Source organism: Stegostoma tigrinum, chromosome 1, assembly GCF_030684315.1.
Source record: "Stegostoma tigrinum isolate sSteTig4 chromosome 1, sSteTig4.hap1, whole genome shotgun sequence".
NCBI lineage: Eukaryota > Metazoa > Chordata > Chondrichthyes > Orectolobiformes > Stegostomatidae > Stegostoma > Stegostoma tigrinum.
In genome coordinates this window covers 113546664-113572796 of record NC_081354.1, presented here as the reverse complement: position 1 = coordinate 113572796, position 26133 = coordinate 113546664, and the positions used below count along the sequence as shown (strand labels likewise).

The following is a 26133-nucleotide window of genomic DNA, read 5'->3' as shown; positions in this document are numbered from 1 at the left end:
GAATATAAAAGCAGGGATATACTTCTGAGGCTTTATAAAACTCTGGTCAGACAACATTTAGAGTATTATGAGCAATTCTGGGCCCCATTCCTCAGGAAGGATGTACTAGCCCCAGAGCAGGTCCCCAGAGAAGGTTCATGAGGATGATCCCAGGAATGAAAGGCTTAACATACGTGTAATGTTTGAGGACTTTGGGTCTATACTCAATGGAGTGTTGAAAGATAAGGGTGGATCTAATTAAAACTTACAAAGTACTGAATAGTCTGGACAGAATGGACGTTGGAAAGATGTTTCCATTGGCAGGAGAGACTAGGACCTGAGTCACAGCCTTATAGTAAAGGGAAGACCCTTTAGAACAGAGATAAGGAGAAACTTCTTCAGCCAGAGAGTGGTGAAACTGTGGAATTCATTGTCATAGAAAGCTGTAGAGGCCAGGTCATTGAGTATATTTATGACAGGGATAAATTCTTGATTGTCAAGGGGATTAAGGTTTACAGGGAGAAAGCAGGAGAATAGGGCCAGCCATGATTGAATGGCAGAGCAGATTCGAAGGGTCGAATGGCTTAATTTCTGCTCCAACGTCTTATGGTCTTATGGTGATTCTGTGACTTGTTTTCTTAAACTCTCTCACTCTCTCGATCTCTTTTCTCCTTTATGATGCTACATGAAACATATCTATATGGCCAAGATGTATGTCATTTGCCCTTATATCTTCTCATGTGGCACAGTGCGAAATAATGTATGATAATAGCCCTAGAGGGTGTTCTGGGGCATTTTCCTATATTAATGCTGTGACATAAATGGATATTATTGGAATTGTTCTGGATCAGATTCATTATGCTGGAGTTACAACCTGCCACTCAAGAAAGAAATATCTGGATAATTTATTCCAAACTGTGGTCATGAAGCCCAGATGTAAGAAGTGGAGTGAGTCAGTGACAGATAGAGAGAGAAAGGACAAGCTGTTCAAGGGAGAGTTAGAAGAATTGCACATCCTGTCTTACTGATAGAACATGCTTACTATCTGTGGGAATAACGGACAATTCCATAGGAAACAAGGTCACAGTCTGAGGAAGGGTCACCAGACCCGAAACGCTATATGTTTTTTCCTTCACAGATGCTTCCAGACCTGCTGAGCTTTTCCAGCAACTTTGTTTTTGTTCATAGTTAGGAGGGTTCTTTACATGTTTCCTTACCTTCCTGGCTGCCCCTGACTCGTGCTTTCACCACTCCCACCACTGAATTACTGTTTATTTACTCATAGACGGTCAGTTAGCTCAGTGGCCACACAACTAGTCTGCAACAGAGAGTGATGTCTATAGAGTGGATTCAATTCCCACACTGGCTGAGGGCTACAATGAAGGAGTCTCCTTCACAACCTCTCCCCTCGCCTGATGTGTGGTGGCCCTCAGGTTAAACCTCTACTAGTCATTGCTTGCTAATGAGAGAGTTGACCTATGTTCTGGCAGGACTATGGTGACTTTACCTTGGGAGTTGGTTAGCTCAGTTAGATTGCAAAAGAAGAGTGATGCCAACAGCATGTGTTCATTTTCCACACCGACTGAGGTCATCATGAAGTTTATCTCTCCCTTTGCCTGAGGTGTGTTAACCCTCAAGTTAAAGCACCATCAGTCATCTCTTTCTATTGAGAGAGCAGCCGTGTGGCCCCGTAAAACTATGGTAACTTTTACTTTACTCACGCATGTATTCAACTAAAGGCAGAATTCCAAGACAAGCTAATACTCACAACTTGGTTTAAAAGTATTAAAAACAATGGGCTGAATTTTACCTGAAATTAATTTTTATTGACTTTCCTGAAGGGTTTCTCTCTCTGTGAACCCGAGAAAGTTTTCCCACACTATTCTCTGCAGCTCACCTCATTAGCTGTATATCACATCTCTTACGGCACTCGGCTCATGTTATCTTTCATTCAGTAATGGAAGAAATAGTCATCATTGCCAAGGTGTCCCAGTGTCATCACCATTTTGAAAGCCCAGCTGTGCGATAGGTCAAATGCTGACAGCCAGGAGGTGCATTTTATGGAGCACTTAGTGGAAGGAGAATTGAAAACAAATGCACATAGTTGCCATTGTTGACTCTTCATTGCAAATAAAAGTGCACATTTGTAAATGCATTGTGATTTAAGAATTGAGCTGCACATGTTCTCTGTTCTTAGTGTTATTATGGTGAGAGAAAATCAGCTTCATTCCCTTACGCAGTCAATGAGGCCAGGTGTGGGGACCTGCAGGTGACATTTTAAAGTCGCCTTTGATTACTCTCAGAGATGACTATGATCTATCCGTAATGACCATTGACATTATTAAGATTTATTGTGACCAGAATTTGCAACCCACAGAAATACAAATATTACAGGTACTGGAGATCTGAAATCCATGAAAAATCCTTTTGACTTTAAACATTAACTCTTCTTCTGCCTCCACAGATACTGCTAGGCCTCCAGCATTTTCTGGTTTTGTTTGTATCTCACACAGTTATCAGCTGGTGTGTTTTTGATTGGAAGCTCTCTCATTCCTGCCACCATAATAAGTGTATTAATGGTTTGGCTTGCTCAGCTTTAAATTGACAATGTATTTCTAAGAAATACACCTAATCCAGAGGGTTCCAAAAGTGGTTAGGGTTATGTTGCACAGCCATTCAGTTGAACATATATTCTGACACTGGAGCTGTGAACACATTTTTAACATTCACATATAAAGAGTGCCAGCCATACTGAGCACGGAACAGTATAAAACTTGCAGTTTATTGCAAGCCTGCAGCCTCACTGCTTCTAGGCATTTCCTACGATGAAACTAGTACATGAATATTTTTTATAATTCAGTCACAGAATGTGGGTGTCACTGGCTATGTCAGCTTTTATTGCCCATTTCTAATTGTCCAGAAGGCAATTCAGAGTCAAGCACTTTGCTGTGGGTCTGCAGCCAGATCAGGAAAGGATGAAGGAAATCAGAAATTAGAATATATTAAAGGCATCATGAACATAGTCTTGATTCAGTTCTGCTCAAACGTTTTACATGTGGTTTTCCTCAGTCTTTAGCTTCTTGCTGCAATATTTTTAGACCTCACTTACTCACTTACTAACATTTCATTTCTAATGCTCCCTAGTCTTTTCTTCTCAGTTTGTCTGGATTTCTTAACCCTTCATCCCATTGATCTTGTTTCTCCAAAAGTCAATTTTCCCTCCAGGTTTCTTTGTTAGAATACCTCCAGAAGCTATAAGCTATCATTCTGGTCCACACGGGGAATTAGTGATCATTAATTTCAACAAAAAAAATCTTGTGCAATCTCAACTCTTGCTGCTAATCCTTCTCTAAACAGATTTATTTACCAGTGGATCCTGTTTAAATGCCTTTAGGAGCAATTTTCACCTCCACAACTTGGGTGGTAAACTGTTGAAGCAGATCACCTGCTTATTACAGAACACACCTAATTGTAGGATTAGGAAAAGGATTTAGCAACTTGGGAAATGTAATTGCTATTAAAATGAGTCAATATAAAACAACATAATTGATGCCAGTGAGGTTGAGATTCAACACATGGAAGGTTGCATGGGATTTATTTTTGGAATGACACAAACCTGTTAGTATTACCACAGAGTACATTACTTGCATTAGTTTGAAATACCTGGTCATTTTCTTCAAGGCATATTGGATCTGATAACAGAGATTTCAGGGATTTACATCTACATGTGTATTAAATTACTGATATCACATTGTTAAGTACTTCAAATTTCCCTCCTCTTCAATATCTAGCCAATATTATATCTACTCTATGATGAGTATGGTGAGAGGTCAGCATATAAAAGATGAGAATAAACTTTGGACAAGCATAAGATGATTTTGAGATTCCAATTACCAATCGTTTTCTTTAATGAAGATAAATAGATTTTGACAGAACTTCTGAACAGAGAATTTAAGAGTGGTAGTGGGAGAAGCAAAATGAGCTGAAATGATAAATGGATGGCTTATTCTAATTATCTACAATAAATTAATGAAACAAGGTGAATAATATTCAGACATGATCATGTTTATCCATTGATAGTTTTTAATCCTGTGTATGTATTTTGAAATAAATTGGGAGCATCATGCATTGTGTTTATTGTTTTTTCTTAACGTAATCCACTTCTGCATCCCCTCCCATAGAGTGATTTGTGAAAGTAGCATCCAGCAAAATTGTCAATTCCAAATAAATTATCCTTTGATTCAAACAACATCTGTACAGTCTGTAAAGTTGCTTGTTGGATGTCTTCACCTATTTGTCCTGACTATTTCTGTCATTAGTTTCAATTTAATTAACAATTCACCTGTCACTTCTTTTCATCTGAGCTGATAGCTCTTTGTAACACCTTTAAGTGGTTTTAATTCCAGTCTTCACCTATGTACACTCGTAACATTTTTCTGTACCATTTATTTGCTCTTCTCTTTCCTCATGCCGCCTCCATACTTTTTATCACTTGCTCCCTTTCTCAAAGCATTGTTGCTTCACAGACATAACTTCCAGGCACAGTGCCCTCAGTACAGATAATGTGACCCACATTTATTCGGCTCTAATTGCATGTGGTGTTAATGTCACCTGGTTCTATATAATTGGAAATTCTTCAGAGCTGTTCTATTAGTCTGATTCCCTGATTATGTCACTTCTGGGAATTTCTGTTGGGGTGACAGAGAAGGAAAGAACCCAGGTATGTTTGAACAAATGTATGTGGTGGAAATATATAACCTGATGAAATTGCTGTCTTTTGGGCCAGTGAAATGTTGGATGTAAAGATTGTCGACATGTACAAAATACTGCCATTAGCTGCAGGAAGAGTTGACTTAAAATGAAAGAGACTAAATTGAATGGACCAATACATGTTTGAAAACATACATACTTGTTGTTAGGAGAAGCTTTTTCTCTATGCTGCACCACCTGAGGACTGCTGTAGTCACTAAGAAAGAAAATTAGAAATTCAGTAAAAACCCCTTCACCAAGGGAATGATAATAACACAGAATTTTGCTATGACATTGATTGATTTGAATGACCAATATAGTTGTACTTAATAGAAAGTGAGACTGTATTTGTGTTCTTGGAGCACATAGGTAGTGTCCCTCTCTCTAGGTCAAGATTCCTGATTTCAAGTTCCACAATATCCAGAGGTGTGTAACAATAGTTCTGAGCAGGTTGATTAGAAAATATCTAAGAGAGTACAGGTATTTATTGAGTTAGATAAGGAAGGGTGAGTGTAGAAAGTAAACAATTTAAATGATGGGTCAGATTTATATGGGTAATGAATTGTTGTTGAAGATTTTAAAAATATTAGGTTTTAAATTATTGTGATCAGAGATAATGGGAACTGCAGATGCTGGAGAATCTGAGATAACAAGATGTAGACCTGGATGAACACAGCAGGCCAAGCAACATCAGAGGAGCAGGAAGGCTGATATTTCGGGCCTAGACCTTTCTTCAGAAATGGGAGAATTTACCGTTTCTGAAGAAGGGTCTAGGCCCAGAACGTAAGCCTTCCTGCTCCTCTGATGCTGTTTGGCCTGCTGTGTTCATCCAGGTCTACATCTTGTTATCTCAGGGTAAATGGGTACTCCTTTCTTGACATTCTGTAGCATCTGGAGTTAGACCCAGCTGCAAAGTCCATCCAAAGGTTGGAATTCATCTATCCCTGTAAAGTTCAGGCCATTGTCTTTCCTTTTCCTCGTATTATGTTAAAGTGCGTCATTGTTATTTTGATGTTCTTCTCCCCCTTTGACTTAAGTAATGTGAACCACATTTACAAGAATGAATTTCTGGAACACTCAAACAATTTTTGTGCGATTGATTTTTGACATAAACGTAAAATTCTACCTGAACAAATAATATTTGGGACTTGGCATTATGTCTGAAATGTAGTCCTTTAATTAAGGAAAAAGAACTGTGAGAGCATATTCCTGGAATTTATAATTTCCAGTTCTTGTCTTGAGCAGCTTGCTTCATTCTGCATCAAATCTCAGTGATTTGAAATGCACTGATTTGGTAGTGCAGTACAAAATACAGCATTGCATTTTTGGAGATGCCATCTTTCAGACAAGACTTTAAACCAAATGCAAGCCCCCAAATAGATCTTTAATGATTTCTGATCAAAAAAGAATAATGGACTTACCCTTGCAATCTTGCTAATATTTATCCCATAAACAGCTTCACTAAAATGGATTATTGCTCTTGAAATCTAATTTAGGAAAATTGGCTGCTATGTTTCCTACCTTATAATTGTGGCTACACTGCATAGACTGTGAAGTGCTTTGAGACAGTCTGAAGTTGTAAGAAGCATTTTACATAAATGCGATTTTTTTTTTTTTAGCTTAGATAGAAAAGGCATGACTAAGGAACACCTAATTTGTTGTTGCTGTCATTATTTTTGAAAGAGGACATTTCCCGACCCTGCAGCTGTAAACATTACATCATTTGAATTTCTTTCCTTGCCAGCCACTATCTACTTCCCATACATGCAAGCTTTCAAAAATAATTTTAGTATCTCACACAGTTTAATTTGCTGTTTTGAAATACAGAACCAAAGTGAATGCTGACTCTAACAGATACTTCAACCACAGAGTACGTTGCAGGATGTGATCTGTGTCAAACAAATACTTAATCAAATTACAGTTTGGATGATAATTTGATGAAAACAGAGTCAAGTTGTTTTAAATTTGTAGGAAACCTTAAGGCAAACTTACATTTAAAAAAAATTTCTGTCTGCAAGGTTCAGGTGGCTGTACAGTACTAAGGGAAGGTTTTGTGATAAGATTATAAAATCAAAGAAAGGGGGATAAGATGGCACTGAACAACAATATGATTGATTCAGAACATTTGTTGAGGCAGGACCAATTATACATTATCGGGCTTAAAAAGGGATGTTATTTTGTAAATGTCAAATTAAATTCACACTGGTTCTAGCTTCAAGCAATAACTGTTTGCCATTTATGAGTCTGTATACATTGAGCTATTTTATAAGTTGTATCTGGAAAATTAATCAGTCACCACTACAAGTTGCTGCATGAGCATTGTCAAATAGTGCATACTTATTTACCGTAAAATAAAACGCAAAATGTTCTTGACTAAATGTTATTTTTTTACTGTTGGCAACTTATGTTTTAAATTGCAGGGAGGAATATTCTCATTTTGCCTTCATTGCAAATGGTGCTCTCCATGGAATTGCAATTCTTACTCAGATAGTAAGAACTGCAGATGCTGGAGTCAGAGATAACACCGTGTGTAGCTGGAGAAATATAGTAGGCTATGTAGCATCAGAGGAGCTGGAAAGTTGATGTTTCAGGTCAGGACCCTTGTCAGAAAAAAATCTCTAGTCTAGAGTTGTAACTGGTTTCTAATTTGATCTAATTCACGCACTTCACCAAATGGGAAGTTTGAGTGATTGTTTTCAGACAGTTTGCTCAGCTTTTGACATTACTAACATTTGCTAAGTCAAACAGCTTTTTTCTCTTGAGTGACCAACATAACATGTTTTTTTCCTATCTCTTTCTCTTCTGTCTACAGCCCTACCCTGTTGGCCCAGTTCTCCAGATCCTTCATCCCAGATGTGAGAACTTTGGAGTTTGTTTTCGTTATGTTTCTTGACTTGGACACCCTACTCCCATTTCAGTCAGATTTGTTATCAAGTAATATTCAAGTAAAATATGAAATATTTGTTTAGTATAGGAATTTTTAAGTGATCTGAGAAATGAATGGCCTTTGGCAGTGTGAGCAGGATCTTCTTCCCAATGTGGACCTCCTTTGTGTCATTGTGTGGAGATTGCAAAATGATGATTGACGCTCATTCTGCACACTTCCACTGTTACTGCTGTGGTGTACTTTTCAATTTTGCACCTTCCGAGATTTGCGTTTTGGAAAGGCTTATCCCCGCTCTGCTCTGCTTAGTCTGCCTGGGTCTTCTATACTCCAGGAAGTTCTCAGTGAAATAGATCAGAATGCATGTCTCTCATGGTGTAGTCTGTGTTAATTGCATGGCTGATCTGCTGCCTGTGTTGATCTCAAAACCCCCAGCCGACTGCTTTATACTGTCAGTGGGGCTCTCATCAAGAGCTCCTTCATTGTTCGGTACCGGCTTTCTGAGGCTAGTTATTACTTGTTACTGCAAACAGGACTAGGTTATTGGTTGAAGATAGTCCACACGCTTGTCAGTAAAAATCAATAATCTTACTGCGTTAATTGACTCTTTCATCAGTAATGCAACACCTCCTCCTCTTTTACATCCTTCCTCATCTCGCCTCAAGAATGGAATGTTGAGTTGCCAGTCCTGCCCCTTCCTCAATCATGCCTGGCTCACCTGTCTTACCTCTAGCCATCCAGCCTCACCTTATTCCCTTGCTTCTTCCCCATTATACTCAAATTCCTTCGTAATAAAGGTGAACATACAGTTGCTTCTTTAATTGCTTCCTCTAACTATTTGTTAACTTATTGAGTACAAGGACTCCTTTCCGCATTTCCAAAATACTCACCTTGGAATATTTTCTATTGTCCCTTCCAAAATGGATAACTTCACATCACCCCACATGATACACCATCTACCGTATTGCTGTCCACTCTCTCTTTAAGCCTCTTTTGTATTTTTCCTCCCAGCTTATTTTCGCACCTTACTTTATTTCATCAACAAACATGGATTGATTACACATGCTCCACACGTCTCAGCTATTCACATAGATTTTAACAAGTTAAGGTCCAAAACCGATTGCACTAGTTACAGTCTGTCTACTCAAAAATAATTAACTTATTCCTACTCTTTGTTTTCTGTTCTATAACCAGTCCTCATTTATTGCCTAAAATCCATGAGCCTAAAATTTGTGTAGTATCTTTTACATAGTGAAAGAAACGTCCTCACTAGAAAGTAAGAGATAATGATCATGCTCGATTAAAGATCACATATGAAGAGGTCATTTGTCCTTCGAGTCTTGTCATGTCTGATCTTTATCTTAATTTATCTGTCTTATCTCCATACATCTTGTTGCTCTCAAGTTTTTTAAAAAATTGACCAATTTCTACCTCCTCCACATACAGAGGATCATCCCCCCGCTTTTCCATCATCTCCAGCATGATGATATCTCCAACTACACATGCCCCTCGCCTTAACTGTCAGCATTCCAAGGGGACTGTTCCCTTCATGGTACCCTGGACCACTCCTCGCCAATCCCCAAACTCTCATCCTCCTCCCACAACAGCTTCCCATGCACAGAACATGCAATAGCTGTGCTTTATACCCCTCTTTCTTCACTATACACCACTTCCAGGTGAAGAAGTGATTCAATATATTTTGTTCAATTTAGTCTATTGTACTTGTTGCTTAGAACGTAAATTCCCCCACATTGGTGAGACCAAACACAGATTAGTTAACCGAATAGATACTCACACTTGCTTTACCTACCTACCCATTCAAAACAGCTGTCAAAGTGGCTATCTCTAATGGTGGACATTTAATTGAATACAGAATACAGCACTGACTGCTGGGACTAAAAGAAGGTTATACCTTCCCTTCTCCCTAGTATTCTGCACTACAAGGGATCAGTGGATATCACATGCATACCTTAATTCATTTTAAGGCGATACTAACTATGAACTGCAGTTCTGCAGGAGCCCCTGATCATAATCTCCTGACAGAAATATAGAATTCTTTCTTACTGTAAGGAAAATGGGAGAAGGGAAGGTATAACCTCCTTTTAGTCCCAGCAGTCAGTGCTGTATTCTGTATTCAATTAAATGTCCACCATTAGAGATAGCTGTTTTGAATGGGTAGGTACGTAAAGCAAGTGTGAGGTTATGCTGCCAGGGCTGTAGGGTGTCATGTGGATATGGGGGGTTTTGGGTGTGGGGCGCGGGGAGCGGAGGTATGGTGCCAGGTAGATAAGGCTGTTAGATGGGTAAGATTCCAGGACACAATATTGAAAAGGAAGCAAATAAATGATAGAGATTTTAGAATAGGTCAGACTGTTTAGGAACTATTAGGTTTGGTGACGGCAAGTGTCATGTCCCTTGGGAATTGGGGGTGGAGAGTTTTGGGGTGTGTGGGTGTTCTAGGGTTGGGAATGGCAACAGGGTGGGGATGGTATTGGGGTCCAAAGGTGAGCAAGGGAGTGACGTCCTTGTGCCAGTTTTGTCAAGCGCTAGGTGCCCGCAGGAGGGGTGATGGTTTATTGAGTCTGAGGGGGACAAGTGGATTCAGGTGAGGTGTTATGTGCAGAGAGTTGAGTGCATGGTGAGGGTGGGTCCCATGAGGAAAGGGGTGTTTTACCAGGTTGAGGAATCAAGGTGGCAGTTACTGTATGCCAGGGTATATATGGGTTATTCTGGATATGGAGTGGCAGTTGGTGGATCCTGGGAGACAAGGGGATTGTTGGGCCCTGTGTAGTGAGTATATCTTCAGGTCTTGGGCAGAGAGAGGCATTTCAGCTCTGATGGTAAAAGGACATTTGTTGTTTTCTGTGTGATGGTATGTTGTTGCATTCTGGTGGGATGGGGGTCCTGGGAGGAGAATTGGAGACTTGGGTTCCAGGTGGGAGCAGGAGGGAGTGTCATCCAGTGGGGGAAGAGGGATGCTGGTTCCCAGGGGAGAAGGAGAAAGGGATGCTGCATGCTGGGAGTGAGGCTGGATTATGATGTATCCTGGGGGGCTGAGAAGTGATGTCAAGTGTCTTAGGCATGATCTGAGGGGACTGTGGGCATTATAGTGGAGAGCTGAATGGCAAGTTGGTGACTCAGGAGTTAGTTTAGCTTTTTACTGGTCTAACGTTTCCTCACAATCTATTTATTTAACTGCAGTGCAACCGTCTCAAATCTCCATGTTAAATGGATACTTTCAGTGAGTTTAAGGCACTGGTTAATTGTCCAGAGGAATGTTCAATTCTCTTGGAGTCTCTTAAGTTGAATATTTTGCATGTTTCTATTGTGCAACTCCCATCCATCCTGCAGAAACAACCACCAGAAAAATCTGGTCCAAAAAGTCTCAAGGTTAGATTTCAGCTTGAATCCCAGAAGGTGAAGGAACTATTTAAAACCAGTCAATGTTCTGATCTACAATCAATTATCGGATCATTTTCCTTCAACTATTTTAACATATTGTCAAAGTGAAAACAATACACAGGCCAATAATTCTGGTTCATTTGCCTCGTTTTTTTTAGTTGCTTCTTTTGGTAATGAAAGAAACAGCTATGCTAATTCTAAGATTTGATTTATTTTAATCTAAAGGGATATGTGATTATGTGATTAGCATCATTGACAACTTCTTTAGCAGTATGATTGCAATGATATTTTATTGGTCTATGTCTTTTTTTGCTTCACATTATCTTAAAACGGATTAAGGAAAGTGTTTGCCATCTCAAATATACTTATCTTAATTGGATGAACATTTTAATTAAGGAAACTGTAATTTCAGAATGAGTGAACCATTTTTTCAATTATTAATTTGACATGCTAATCACAGTTATCTTTACTCTCTATTCCATTTGAAATAAAGACCAACATTCCGTCTTTGTTTCTTATTACCTGTTTGGATGCTATTGGTGATTTGTGCATGAGCATTTCCACATCCCTTTGTGCTGCAGCTTTCTGCAGTCTTTTCACATTCAAATAATATTCAGGTTCTCTGTTCTTCCTGCCAAAGTGAATAACCTCACATTTTTCCAAATTATATTCCATCTGCCTTCAGGTTCTAGACTATTCCATGAAGGGAAATATTCTCTCAGCACTTACCTTGTCCAGCCCCTTAAGAATTCTGCATGTTTCAATGAGAACTTCTCATTCTCCTAAACTCTGCTGAGTAGAATCCAAATCTGTTTAATCATAGCCAATATCTCAGCACTAGGGATCATCCTAGTGAACTTTCTCTGTAATGCCTCCAACAATGCACTATCCTTCCTACAATAAGGGAATTAAAACAGCTCTCAGTACTCCAGACATGGTCGCACCAGCACCTTGAACAGTTGCAGTAAGACTTTCCCACTCTCTCTATACGCCAACCCTCTCAAAACAAGGGCCAATATTCCTGATTACTGTCTCTACTTGTGTGCCAGCTTCCTGTATTTTGTGCACAAATATCCCAAGTCTCTGTGCTGCAGCTTTCTATAGCTTTTCTCCAATTAAATAATACTTTATTCTTTTGTTCTTCCTTCTAAATCGAGCTACTTCTCATTTTCCACATTATACATCATTTGCCAAATTTTTGCCACTTATTTAATCAAACAACATTGCTCTGTAAATTGTTTGTATCCCTTTTGTAACTTGTCTTCCCACGTATTTTTGTGTCATCCACAAAGTTCGCTACAGTACATTCACTTCCTTCTTTCAAGTTGTTAATGTATATTGTAAGCAGTTGCAAATTCATTACATCCCTCTCTGATGAAGGGTCTTGGCCTGAAACGTCAGCTTTTGTGCTCCTGAGATGCTGCTTGATCTGCTGTGTTCGTCCAGCTTCACACTTTGTTATCTTGCAATTTCATTACTGACGCCTACACAATCCCACTAGGTTCTATCGGTTGCCAACCTGAAAAAGAGCCACTTATCCCAACTTGCTGTTTCTTGCATATCAGTCAATTCTCTATCCATGTGAATATGCTATCTCCAACACAGGCTCTTAATTATGACATAATCTTTCATAACATCTTCTGGAAGTCCGAATACAACACATCTACTGATACCCCTCAATTCACTCTTGTTGCAACATCCTCAAAAACCTCCAATAAATTAGTCAGTTTATTCTCCTTTCGTAAGGCCCTGCTGAGGTTGCTTGATTAGATTATGATTTTCCAATTGTGCTGCTATTTCTTCCTAAATAATTGATTCAAATATTTTTCCAACAATAGATGTTAGATTAATCAGTCTGTAGTTACTTGCTATTTTCGTACTTCTCCTTCTCCCACCAACCACCACCCCCACCTCTAATAATGATGTCACATTGGCAGTTTTCCAGTCCTCTGGTACTTCTCTAGAATCTAAAGCTTTCAGATAAATTATAAAACTACTTTCACTATCTCTCAGTATTTCTTTTAGAATCCATCGATGCAAAACATCAGGGCCAGGGACCGTTTGTTTGCCTAGTACTATTGTTTTAACAACGTCACCCACAAGTTAGTAGTAGTCTTCCACAAATTTGACAATATGCAGATACTTTCTTCTTGCAATTTATGAAAATATGTTATAAATAATTATGGAATCAGCACTGATCCCTGTAGTATTCTACTAGTTAAAGCTTGCCATCTTGTCTCTTGCCTCTTGTCCTAACTCTCTGCTTTCTATTAGTTAGCCAATCTGCTACTCCTCACTACTCCCCACACCAGCACCACAAGATCTTTTCTTACTAAATAGCTTAATGTGTAGTATCTGATCAACACTTGCTGAAAATCCAAATATATTACATCTACTGCTTTCCCTTTATCTATCCTGTTTATTATCTCCTTCAAAGAATTCTAATAATTTTTGTAAGCTTTGCAATTGACTTCAAAATTTTCCCTACCACAGATGCTGAGCTGACCAGTCTATAGTTAACAGTTCTTATGTCCTTCCATTTTTGAATAAACATAAAACATCAGTCATATATAGTTTACTAATCTTCTGACACTTTTTCCAGAATTTATGAATTCTTGGGAAATATTACCAGTGCATCCATTATCTTTGTAGCTACATCTTTTAATAATCCAGGATGTAGGCCATCAAGTCCAAGGAAGTTAAAGTCATAGAGACATGGAGTTGTATAGCATGGAAACAAGCCCTTCAGTCTAACCCGTCCATACCAACCAGATATCCTAAATTAATGTAATCCCATTTGCCAGCATTTGGCCTACACCCCTCTTAAACCCTGCCTGCACATATGCCCATCCAAATGTCTTTTAAATGTTGTAATTGTACCAGTTTCCACCACTTCCTCTGGCAGCTCATTCCATTCACGCACCACCCTCCATGTGAAAAAGTTACTCCTTAGGTCCCTTTTAAATCTTTTCCCTCTCACCTTAAACCTATTCCCTCTAGTTTTGGACTCTGCTCCCCTGGAGAAAACACTTGTCTATTTACCCTATCCATGCTTCTCATGATTTTATAAACCTCTATGGGCCACCCCATTGCCTCTGACTTTCAGCCTCGTATTTTCTCTTGAATGAGAGTTCTTGCATTTATTTCCTCCCCCCTTTTCTCCATTTGATTATTTACTATATTTGGAATGTTATTAATATTTTCTGCCATGAAGACTGATTCAAAGTATTTATTCAACTCCTCTGCCTGGTTTCCCACTGTTATTTTCTCAGCTTCATTCTCTATGGGACAATGTTTACTTTGTCTGCTCTCTTTTTTTAATTTCATATTTAAAGACATTTTTGTGATCTGTCTTGATCTACCTACAATTTTATCATCTATATTTATTTTCTCCCTTTCTTTTGGTGATTTTGTTTTCTTTTAAACTTCCCAGTTCTCTGATTTACAACTAATCTTTGCCACATTTGTACTTTTTAATTCTTTCAATTTGATGCCAACTTTAACTTCCTTGGTTAGCCATGGTCCAGTTTATTCCCTTCCTGGAATCCTTCTTTCTCAGTGAGTTTAAGATTTGTTGTGAGCCATGGATTATTTTCTTAAAAGTCTCCATTGGTCCTCAAATGTCTCTGCTGATACATTCCTCTTCCAGTTAATACTGGCTAGCTTTGCCTTCATTTCTTTGCAATTATTCTTATTTGAGTATAACACAATTGTTTCCAACCCAAGTTTAATCCTCTCAAATGGAATGCTACATTTTACCATGTTATAGTCACTGTCTCCTAGAAAATCTTTCAAGATCATTTATTAATCCTGGCTCATTGCATATCACCAGATCCAAAAATAGCCTGATCTCCTGTTTGGATCCATAACATATTCTAGGAAATTGCCTCAAACATATGATATAAATTCTCCCTTGCCTCTGCCAATCTGATTTTCCTAAGCTTAGTTATAAGTTCCACTCAAATCCAGATACCAACTGACTTTAAATTACATTGCTGTTCCTTCATTAAAATGGTTACTGGGACAATTTTCTGGAATTCTCATTTAACAGCATTGTAGGTGTTTCCCCAATGCAGATGGACTTTAACAGTCTCACTACTGCCTACTCAAGAGCAATAAAGGGTGGACAATAAATGCTGGCCTTGTCAATGATGCCTATATTCTGTAAACGGGGGAAAATAAAGAAAAAATGTCGATTTAAAATAAGTTAGACTTAAAGTTCCACTGGCAGAAAAGAGCATTTTGATCTATTCAGTATTATTTGGAAATGTATATTGTCAGGGTAATCATATTTGGTCTACATAACATTAACAGATCAAAAGCACTGTCATTTATTATTGCATTCAATTTGTTTCTTGTTTGAAAATTCTGTTGTGTCAACGAGTGACTGCAACTGCATGTTACTTCTGGGGTAAACTTAAGCTGAATGCAACTGGATATGGTATCAGAGATAATGGGAACTGCAGATGCTGGAGATGGCTTTTTTTTTCTTCACTAATCTTTTTCGATAGAAATTTTGCCTCATGTGGCCCATTCTCATTCTTGAGAGGATAAGAGAAAGGCAAAATATGAGTGAAGTGAAAGAATGTATAAATACACAGAATAGTTTTAGTGTGGCAGTTTCTACCACAAGCAGTATTTTAGGTGAATAGAATAGATGGATTGAAGTGGAAGCTTGATAACAACAGAAAGGAGAAAGAAAAAGCATGGTTCCCCGATAGATCTAAAGGAACGTAGGTGGTTGGAGAATAATGTGAAACATTACTACCAGTATAGACTATTTGGGCTGAGTGGTCTAATTCTGTACTGTTCTGCATAATGTTATGATTATTTCGTGTAAGTAGATAAGAATGAAGCCATGATTGCAGATCAGTCAGAATAAGTACCTTGCCATCTATACTGACAGGCAGTCGCTCATGACAAATATCCGCTGACAGGCTAATTCTCAGAAGGTGTTAAAGAATTTTAATAAGTAAAAGATCCCCATAATTGTTCCCTCCTAAACACAGAATATGTGATCATTTAGATAGGTGCTAGACAATGCAATGAAAGTATTTTAGTGAGGAAAATGCAAACTCTACAACAATGACACTGATCCTTTGACCTATGAAGCAATGGATCTGTTTACAAATTTAGGTTTCACAAATTAGAACACAAGAAATAGGAGCAAGAGTAGGCCATTCAGCCCCTCACATCTATCCTGCCATTCAATAAAATCAAGGCTGATCTTCCCAGGCTTCAACTCCTTTTTTATGTTAGCCCTCAAGTACTCACTGTTCAGAAACATGCCTGCATTCACTTTTAAACATTTTCTAGTGATTCAGTCACTACAATTTTCTGGACATGAAGTTTCTTTGCATATCAATTTTAAATGAGTAATTTGCAATATGTCCCCTAGTTTGAGATTCCTCCATTAGTGGATATATCCTCTGAAAATTTATCCTGTTAAGACCTCTCAGAATCTTGTATCTTTCAATAAGATCACTCCTTATTCTTCTAAACTCTAATAAATAAAGGTAATCCTACTTAGCCATTCTTGATAAGTCAGCCTCTTCATCCCCAGAATTTGTGTGGAGAATCTCTTCTGCACTACTTTTAATATTGGTATGCCCTTCTTAAATATGGGGGCGAAAATTGCACTCAGTAGTTCAGATGCATCCTCACCAACAACCTCAACAGTTGTAAAAGAATTCCCTCTTTTTAAACTCCAGCCCCTGCATATAAAGACCAAAAGTCTATCTCTCTTCTTAATTAGTCGTTACACCTTCATGCGAATGTGTTATGCTTTGGTACAAGAACACCCAGATCCCTCTGCTCTGCTATTTTAGCCCATCTCCACTTAAACAGTAGTTGATGTTCCAAAGAATCGGCTGTCCTCGTCCTTTTAGATAGTGGTGGTCATGAGCTCGGTAGGTGCTGTTATAAGCAGCTTTGGTGAATTTCTGCCATCCATCTTGCAGATGGGATGGTACACACTGCTGATACAGAGTGTTAATTGTGGAAGGAGTGAATGATTGTGAATGTAATACCAATCAAGCGGCCCGCTTTGTTCTGGATGGTGTCAAGCTTCTTGAGTGTTGTTGGAGCTGCATCCATCCAACCAAGTGGGGATTATTGTATCGTACTCCTGAGTTGTGGCTTGCAGATCATGGACTGGATTTGGGTTGTCAGGATGTAGATTCCTCATTGCAGGATTCCTAACCTCTGATCATTATTATTTGAATACATAAACACAATGAGCCTCAAGAGGAGATTATCTCTTGTTAGAAATAGATTCTCTCTTGTTAGAAATGGCCATTGCCTGGCACTTGGCTAGTGCAAATTTTTTTGCTACATCTCAGCCCAAGCCAGGATATTGTCCAGCTCTTGTTATATTTGGGTGTGCTTCAGTGGCCAATGAGATATGAACGTGAACAGTTTGCAATCATTGGTGAACTTCCCCACTTCTGACCTTATGGTGGAGGGATGAAGCAGCCGAATATGGTAAGGCCTGGGGCATCACTACCCTGAGGAGATGTCCTGGAGCTGAGGAGACTGACCTCCTAAATCCATAACCACCTTAAACCAGCAGTGAATTTTCTTGTGATTCCCATTGATTCCAGTTACGCCAGGCTCATTGACACTACATTCAGTCAAATGTAGCCTTGATGACAAGTACAGTCACTGTCACCCTAACCCTGGAATTCAGCTCTTTAGTCCATGTGTTTAGTCAGGTGCTGAGTGGCTCTGGCAAAACCCAAACTCAACCTCAGGGAGCAAGTTATAATTGAGCAATAAGTCAGCCTTGGTTGAAGTGGTTAAGCTTTCTCTTTGTGTCCTCCTTTTTAACTAGTAATATTTGTTGGTTAGATGTAGAAAATACATATTTCTGAATTTCTGTTACAGATCATCTCCATCTGCTTATTCCATTTCTCAGTTGGCTTCAGACAACTCTTTCTTCATACGTATGGAGTTATTTTGAGGACATTGGGTTGACAGCCGAGTTGCTTTCCCTGAAATTGAATTTGTAATTCTAATACATTGTGTTCGCTGCACCCAGGAGCATCCTTAACTATGATACCTTTTCTTAATCGTATCTCATTGCATATTATTGGGCCTAAAATACCCTATTCCTCTGTAGGTTCTGCAATGCATTGCTCTAAGAAACAATTCTGATGTTCTTTATAAAATCCTCTGTCATGTTGCCCTTGCCCATCTGCTTTGTCTAGTCAATATGCAGATTAAAAATATACATGTCAATTGTAGTGCCCTGCTTACACGTTTTCATTATTTCACAGAGCATACTTTTTCCAACAGTGAGGAAATACTTTGGGCCTTATAGGTGACTCCTACCTGTGACGTCTCTCCTTTGCTATTGCTTACTTACACCCAAACTCACCCCATGTCGCAATCTATTTCATTTATATCAATACTCACAACTGGTGTAATATCTTGAGGCTGGATGAACACAGCAGGCCAAGCAGCATCTCAGGAGCACAAAAGCTGACGTTTCGGGCCTAGACCCTTCATCAGGGAGGGGGAGGGGGTGAGGGTTTTGGAATAAATAGGGAGAGAGGGGGAGGCAGACCGAAGATGGAGAGAAAAGAAGATAGGTGGAGAGAGTATAGGTGGGGAGGTAGGGAGGGGATAGGTCAGTCCAGGGAAGATGGACAGGTCAAGGAGGTGGGATGAGGTTCGTAGGTAGATGGGGGTGTGGCTTGGGGTGGGAGGAAGGGATGGATGGGAGGAAGAACAGGTTAGGGAGGCAGAGACAGGTTGGACTAGTTTTGGGATGCAGTGGGTGGGGGGGAAGAGCTAGGCCCGAAATGTCAGCTTTTGTGCTCCTGAGATGCTGCTGGGCCTGCTGTGTTCATCCAGCCTCACATTTTATTATCTTGGATTCTCCAGCATCTGCAGTTCCCATTATCTCTGGTGTAATATCTTCCTTTCTTAACAAAGCTATCCCACTTTCTTTTGATTTTTGACTATTAACTCGGAATGTTCAATAGTCTTGCATATTGAGTTCCTAATCTTGGTCACCATGCAACCATATCTCCATAATAACTCTTCCCTACCCTGTACATCTGCTGTTTTTTAAAATTTTTGATATTTTAAATGTTGCATTGAAACCTTTCCATGCGTAAATAATTTAAATCTCCATCAAGAAACCTAACGATATATTTCTCCAGGGCATGGTTCAAATGAAGCCTGTCTCAAATGAACAGCTTTCTCTTTTTCCAGTGCACCTTGGATCAGACCCCACTTCTCTCAAACCAATCTTTGAGCCAGGCATTTGTCCCCTAATATTATTTACCCAGTTTCAATTTGCACATGGCTCAGGTAGTAAATGAGAAATTATTATCTTTGGGGTCCTGCTTTTTAATTCAGGCCTGACTGCTCATAATCCTTCAGCAAAACCTCTTCACCCATCACTTTAAATCTCCTACAATTACTGCTTATCTCACACATACCTACTCTTTATTTTATGAAGCTGCTGTCCCTGTTTTCTCCTGCTCTTTTTAAAGATGCCCACCCCAGCTCTATCCTGTTGTTTTTGAAGCTGCTGTCCTTTTTGCTCCTCTTTCTCAACCTTTTGTTTTGTTTACGGTGATTGTCTCCTGGTTTTTCCTTTCCCCTCCAGAAAGTCTGGAAGTTGCACCACCTTGGAGTTACCAATGGATATAAACACACCACAATAAATAAATAATAATGGGAAGATTATTCAGGTTGCATTAGTTTCTTGAAACATCATAGTATGATTCATTCTAAATTAATATTTAAACTGTCCACAGGAAAAGCAGCTGACATTCAGGCACTTGGTCAATGATCATCATTACAGCAATCTCTGTAACCAGTGATACGGATTCGCAGACTCAGAAGAAGGTGTGTGATTAGACAATTCAGATTTAATTACCACTCACAGAGAGAAAAGGCTTGGAACTGTCCAAAGAAGCTTACGATGTCCCAAAATTTAAACCGTTTAGGAGAGTGGTCCAGGAAATGACTGATGAAATTCAAAGTGTGCAAATGCGAGGTCTTGCACTTTGGGAAAAAGAATACAGGCATGGACTATTTTCTAAACAGTGAGAAAATTCATAAAGCTGAAGTACAAAGAGATCTGGAAGTGCAAGTCCAGGATTCTCTAAAGGTTAGATGCTGAAACATTGGTGTCTTTTAAGATGTATCTGGACACGTACATGGATGGGCAGGGAGCAAAGGGATACAGACCCTTAGAAAATAGATGCCAGGTTTAGACAGAGGATTTTGATCGGCACAGGCTTGGAGGGCCAAAGGGCCTGTTCCCATGCTGTAATTTTCTTTGTTCCTTGTTAACTTGCAGGTAGAGGCTGTGATTAAGAAAGCTAGTGTAATGTTGTCATTTATCTCAAGAGGGTTGGAATATAAAAGCAGTGATGTGCTTCTGAGACTTTATAAAGCTCTAGTTAGACTCCATTTAGAATACTGTGTCCAATTTTGGGCCCCACACCTCAGGAAATACATACTGGAAATGGAGCGTGTCCAGCAGAGAGTCACACGGGTGATCCCTGGAATGGTAGGCCTAACATATGATGAACGGCTGAGGATCTTGGAATTGTATCCATTAGAGTTTAGCAGGTTGAGGGGAGATCTAATAGAAACTTATAAGATAATGTATGGCTTAGAAAGGGAGGACGCTGGGAAGTTGTTTCCATTAGGTGGGGAGACTAGGAAGCGTGGGCACAGCCTTAGAATTAGAGAGAGTCAATTTATAATGGAAATGAGGAGACATTTCTTCAGTCAGAGAGTGGTGAGCCTGTGGAATTCATTGCCACGGAGCGCAGTGGAGGCCGGGATGTTAAATGTCTTCAAGGCAGAGATTCATAAATTCTTGATCTCGCAAGGAATTAAGGGTTATGGGGAGAGTGGGGTAAGTGGAGTTGAAATGCCCATCAGCCATGATTAAATGGTGGAGTGGACTTGATGGGCCGAATGGCCTTACTTCCACTCTTATGGTCTTAAAATATCACAAGATTTTTCTAAGTTTCCCACTATTGTGCAGGGGGAGTCCTTCAGAACTCACAGACCAATAGTGGAATTAGCCATTATTAAACACTAATGGCACTCCTTATTATCCATTGGTTTCATGCCAATGTTGTGGCAAATTGAAGGAGGATGGGGGCATACGTTTGTTGGAATAAATGATGAAAGAAGGTGAGAAAAAGAATTATCTTAAAAAAAAATCCTACAGGGACTGGAGATCTAAAATAAAAGAAGAAAGGCATAGATGGCATAAATAGTCAAGATCTTTTCCCCTCGGTAGCAGAATCCAAATCTAGTGGGCATAGGTTCAAGGTGAGGGGGGAAAGATTTAGAAGGGAACTAAGGGGCAACATTTTCATGCAGAGTGTGGTGCATGTAAGGAATGAGCTGCCAGAGGAGGTGGTGGAAGCTGGTATAATTATAATGTTTAAAAGGCTTCTGGATGTGATTACAAATGGGAAGGGTTTAGGGGGATATGGGCCAAATGGTGGCAAATGGGGCTAGATTAACTTAGGATATCTGGTTGGCATGGACAAGTTGGAATGAGGAATCTGTTTCCATGTATGACTGGATGAAACTCTGTAAGTGTGGCAGCATCTACGGAGAGAGAAGCTGAGTTAGGGATTGTTGGTTGGTATTGGTTGGGAAGTTAGGATGGGGAAGGTGAATCAAGCAGAATGTGAGGTTGGAAGCATTGACACATCACAATATCAGAAAGGTTACACACTTATTGTGTCTGCACCAGTTGCATAAACTAGCCATCCGTTCATATCACATTTTCCAGTACCTGGCCCATAACCTTGCAGTTTATAGCATTTCACATGCTGTTCCAGGTTACTCTTCAATAAGTTGAGGGTTTCTGCCTCAACCACTAAACGGGCAACAAATTCCAGACCAGCTCCACTTTCTGAGTGAGTAGGCTTTTCCTCATGTCCTCTCTAATTCTACTGCCAATCACTTTAAACCTGTCCCCTCCTTGGTAATTGCTGTCACTGCTAGGAAAAACAGGAATCCTGTCCATGCTATCCAAACCTCTCATTATTTTGTATTCCTTGATTAAACTAACTCACAGCCTCCTTTGTTATAATGAAACCAAACCTATCCCATCCAATCTTGCCTCATTGCTGGAATTATCAAACTCTGGCAACATTCTCATCGATGTCTTTTTCACTCTCTCTAGAGCTATGTTGTCTTTCCTGTAGTGTGGAGATTAGAGTTTTGCAGAAGACTCCAACTGTGGCCTAACCAATGTCTTATTTCAGCATTCAGTCCCTGCCCTTGTTTACAGTACAGTGCCCAATGAAGGAAAGCATCCATAAGCTTTACTTCCCACCTCATCTACTTGTCCTGTCACCTTCAGGGACCTGTGGCTGTGCACGCCAGTCAACATAAGACACTAGTGCAGAAGGGGGCTGTTCAACCCATCATTCTATGCGATCATGGTTGATCTGAAAATCCTCAACTCTCCTGTCCTGCCTTTTCCCCACCGCCATTGTTCTCCTCACGGATTAAAAACCTATCAATGTCAGTGAGGAATATACTTAATGACCCAACCTTACCAGAATTTCATGGCTTCACTACGCTCAGAGAGAAGAAATTCCTTCTCATCTCTATCAACTATGCAATCCTTTATTCTGAGATTATGCCCTGTGGTCCGAGAATGTTCCCCATGGGAAAACAACCATTCATATCTACCCTGTTAAGTTGTTTATGAATGCTGTTTTTCCGATAAAATCACCCATCATTCTTCTGTATTCCAAGGAGTACAGGCTCAATCTATTCAAGCTGTCCTCATTAGACATCTCTTTTTCACAACAGTCAGTTGCTGCATGCTGTAATGTAAAGATCCAGAATCACAGGCAGCCACCTTGACAACTGGGGTCAAAGGGAAAGTGCAGAAAGTAAGTGCAAGGTTAGAGGACCGAGAGGAAAGGATAAGGGGATACTTTGCAAAGTGCATCGAGTGCCAGACTGACAGAATGTAAAAGTGCAAGGTGTGCTGGGTTGCATGGCATTGAACATGTTTGGCATGGTGTGGGGTGAAGGTAAGTGGGTTATTGGGAATCAGACCCCCAGCCCCATGCAAGTGCATGGTCATGCTTAGCAGTGGATCGGATGGGGTTAGAGCAGGCAGCGGGGTAATGCCTTCAATGATGTTGAGTTTGGTGCTGGGATTTGGGTGATGAAGGGTGGGTGTTGAGTCTGATGTCAGGGTTGTTGGGTCCCCAGACCATATAGTAGGTGAGGGTTTGTTTCAATCGCAGGGGTTGCCAGGTCCTGGAGATGTCAGGGTGTCAAGTCAAATTCTTAGAGTTGCTAGGGGGTGTGGGGGGTTGCTGTTGTTAGGGATGTGCAGGATAAACTAGAGTTGAACACTTAGTCAAGAGTTAGTGTTGGCTTATAAAAATCTGACATTTTCTGTGTCGTTATTTATTTCACTCCGGAATTTTCTGATTTGCATGTGTATTTGTGGATGGTTCCATGTGTCGAGCTGTATGTTCATTTTCCCATGCAATTCCTCCATGTCTGTTGTCATGGGGATTCTCAGGAGTGATTCGGTGCAACTCTCAGTTTTATTTCAGAAATGATGATCTGGCCACTGGAAAATCCAGGCCAGTGTTCTTAAAACTCCTCATTAAAACAAAATTTTAGAAATGTTCTAAAGAAGGCCACTTAGTCCACTGTACTTAGATGAGCCAAAGAAAACTGGTTGCCCATTTTCCATTCATCACCCTGACTTAGTAATATATCGCCATTCCTTTTGTTTCATTGGGTGAAAATCCTGAAATTCTGTCTCTAATGGAATTGTGGGTCTACCTACAGCAAATGAATAGCAGCTCACCACTTTCTCAACGGCAATTAGGGATGGGCAAAATATACCAGTCCAGACGGCAACTTCCACAAAATTTTATAAAATGGCTGACACTGAATGGATTATATTTAATAGAGTTTTCCTTGCATGCGGAGAAGAAGTCTTAGATTTGGGGGTCCTCCCCATGGCAATTGTATTCATCATGTACCCACCGATTCAGAATGCCACCATCTGGCTTCATGCAGGCATATGATTCAGAAGCAGGATTGGCCCATTCAGCCCCTCAAGCCTTTTCCACCATTCGATAAGATCTTAGCTGATCTGATTGTACCCACAAATCCTCATTCTCTCCAGCCCTTGATGATCTTTCACCTTCCCTTGCTCAACAAGAAGCAATTCACCTCTGCCTTAGAAATATTCAAGGACTGTACTGTTTTCAAAAGTGACCCAAAGACACTCAACTCTCTGAGATTAAAAAAAAGTCAGCCCACATCTGTTTAAAATTGGCAACCCTTGATTTTTACCTTGAATTTTAACTTTGTTTACAGGTCATACATTGTTCAAGAACACATGCTCTAAAAAACATTATGGCCTTAAACAAGTATGACCATTAGATTTTCTGTAGTAACTGCTCTCTAGGCATATCAGCTAAAAAAATGCAATAGGCCTTAAATGTAGAATCCGGAATTCCCATTTTGTAACTGCATTCCCTCGTAAACAATGGAGGCAATACTTTTCAGCTGCTAGATTTGTACACTGAACTGCAAGTATGGTGGGACATGGACTGCAATATGAAAAAGAGAATACTCTTTGGGGTGCAACGTGGGGTTAGGGGCTATCATGATAGTTTACTGCCAGAATTCCACTCCCAGTGTAGCATAGAAGGTTTGGTTGTGCAACATTCAATTGGACAATGTCACATAACTCAGATTTTCATTGGGAGGCATGACAGTGATCTCCTTGGGTAAATGTACATACCACACCTTAAGAGGGCAAAATATATAAGAATTCATTGTGGTGGCTGTGGAGTCTAATGTGTTCCTTCAATAAAAAAAAATTATCCTTCTGACATTCCCTTGGATTATCTGCTCATGAATCTCACACGGAGAATGTTATTGGTGGAATCAGTACTGCTTTGGAGCAACTCCAAAAGATAACATGATAGGAGACAATAATTACAACTTTGTTGACAATCCCAGCAAGTTAACTGGCCTCTTAACCCAGTCACACAACCTGCATTGGGAGATACAGCAGATGAAAATTGGCCAAACAGATGGAGGAAAATGATGAGCCCTTGCATTTGTAGACCTTGTTGTTATTTTCTGAAAGACAGTACAGACACTGATGAAAGATATATTATCCTGCTGTTTCTGATCTGCTGAAGGAGGACTTGTACTCAGAGGACTGGATGGAAATCCCATCCTGGTGGCCATCAAGAACTCAGCTGCCCTGATTATTTGTCTCATTGGCTTATTTTAAGGAGCTACTGAGGGCCTGTGCAGCATGTGTGAATCTTCAACTTAAATGCATCTGGGATATTGCTGACGCTATTTTCTCCAGGGAACAGCTGTTCATTTCATTTCCTGTGTCAATAGAAGTTAAGCAGCCGAGGCAATGAGCTTCTTCAAAATTACCAACCTTCTGCTATACAGGCCACTATCAAGCACACCTACATTGCTTTCAGAGTGTCCTATAAATGGATTTTAAACCAATAGTGTATAGACCCTGAGATAATACGGTCTGAAGCTGGATGAACACAGCAGGCCAAGCAGCATCAGAGAAGAAGGAAAGTTGACATTTTGGGTCGAGACCCTTCTTCAAAAAAAAGGATTTTCAACTTTTCACTTAAAATGGGAAAGTTCTGTCTATTGCGGTTTGCCTTGCACCTCAAATGTACATCTCATTCAGTGCCATTTTCCTTCCTATTCCCTGTAACTCTCCACATGCTTCCTTTCTCTTGAATGCCTCAACTGAATTTGCCTTCAGTGCGTTCTTAGGCAGTTCATTGCAAACCTTAAACACTTGCTGTGTGAAAGACAACTTCCCCTATAACACTTTTTCATCTTTTCCAAATTACTTTTAATTTGTGTCCTCTCATTCTATGTTTTTTCACATGTGTCATAGTTTACTTTATTCAGACTCTCATGATTTTGAATACTTCAGTCATATGAGGGCAAGGGCAGCAGATATAAGTGAGGACAAGCACCTATAAGTTCTTCTGTAAGCCACTCTCAATCTTGACTTGGAAATGTATCATTGTTCCTTCACTATTTTTGGGTCGAAATCCTGAAGCTCCCTACTTGATGAC

At 39.8% G+C, this 26133-nt stretch overlaps 1 long non-coding RNA gene across 1 annotated transcript in view; it reads right to left on the bottom strand.

Annotated features, from left to right (window-relative positions):
* Positions 1 to 4883: 4883 nt before the first annotated feature.
* Positions 4884 to 26133, bottom strand: part of LOC132209904 (uncharacterized) — a 64931-nt gene continuing 43681 nt past the window's right edge. Inside the window, exon 3 of the long non-coding RNA XR_009446062.1 lies at positions 4884 to 4945. This is a non-coding gene — a long non-coding RNA (uncharacterized LOC132209904). The remainder of the gene's footprint in view (positions 4946 to 26133) is intronic.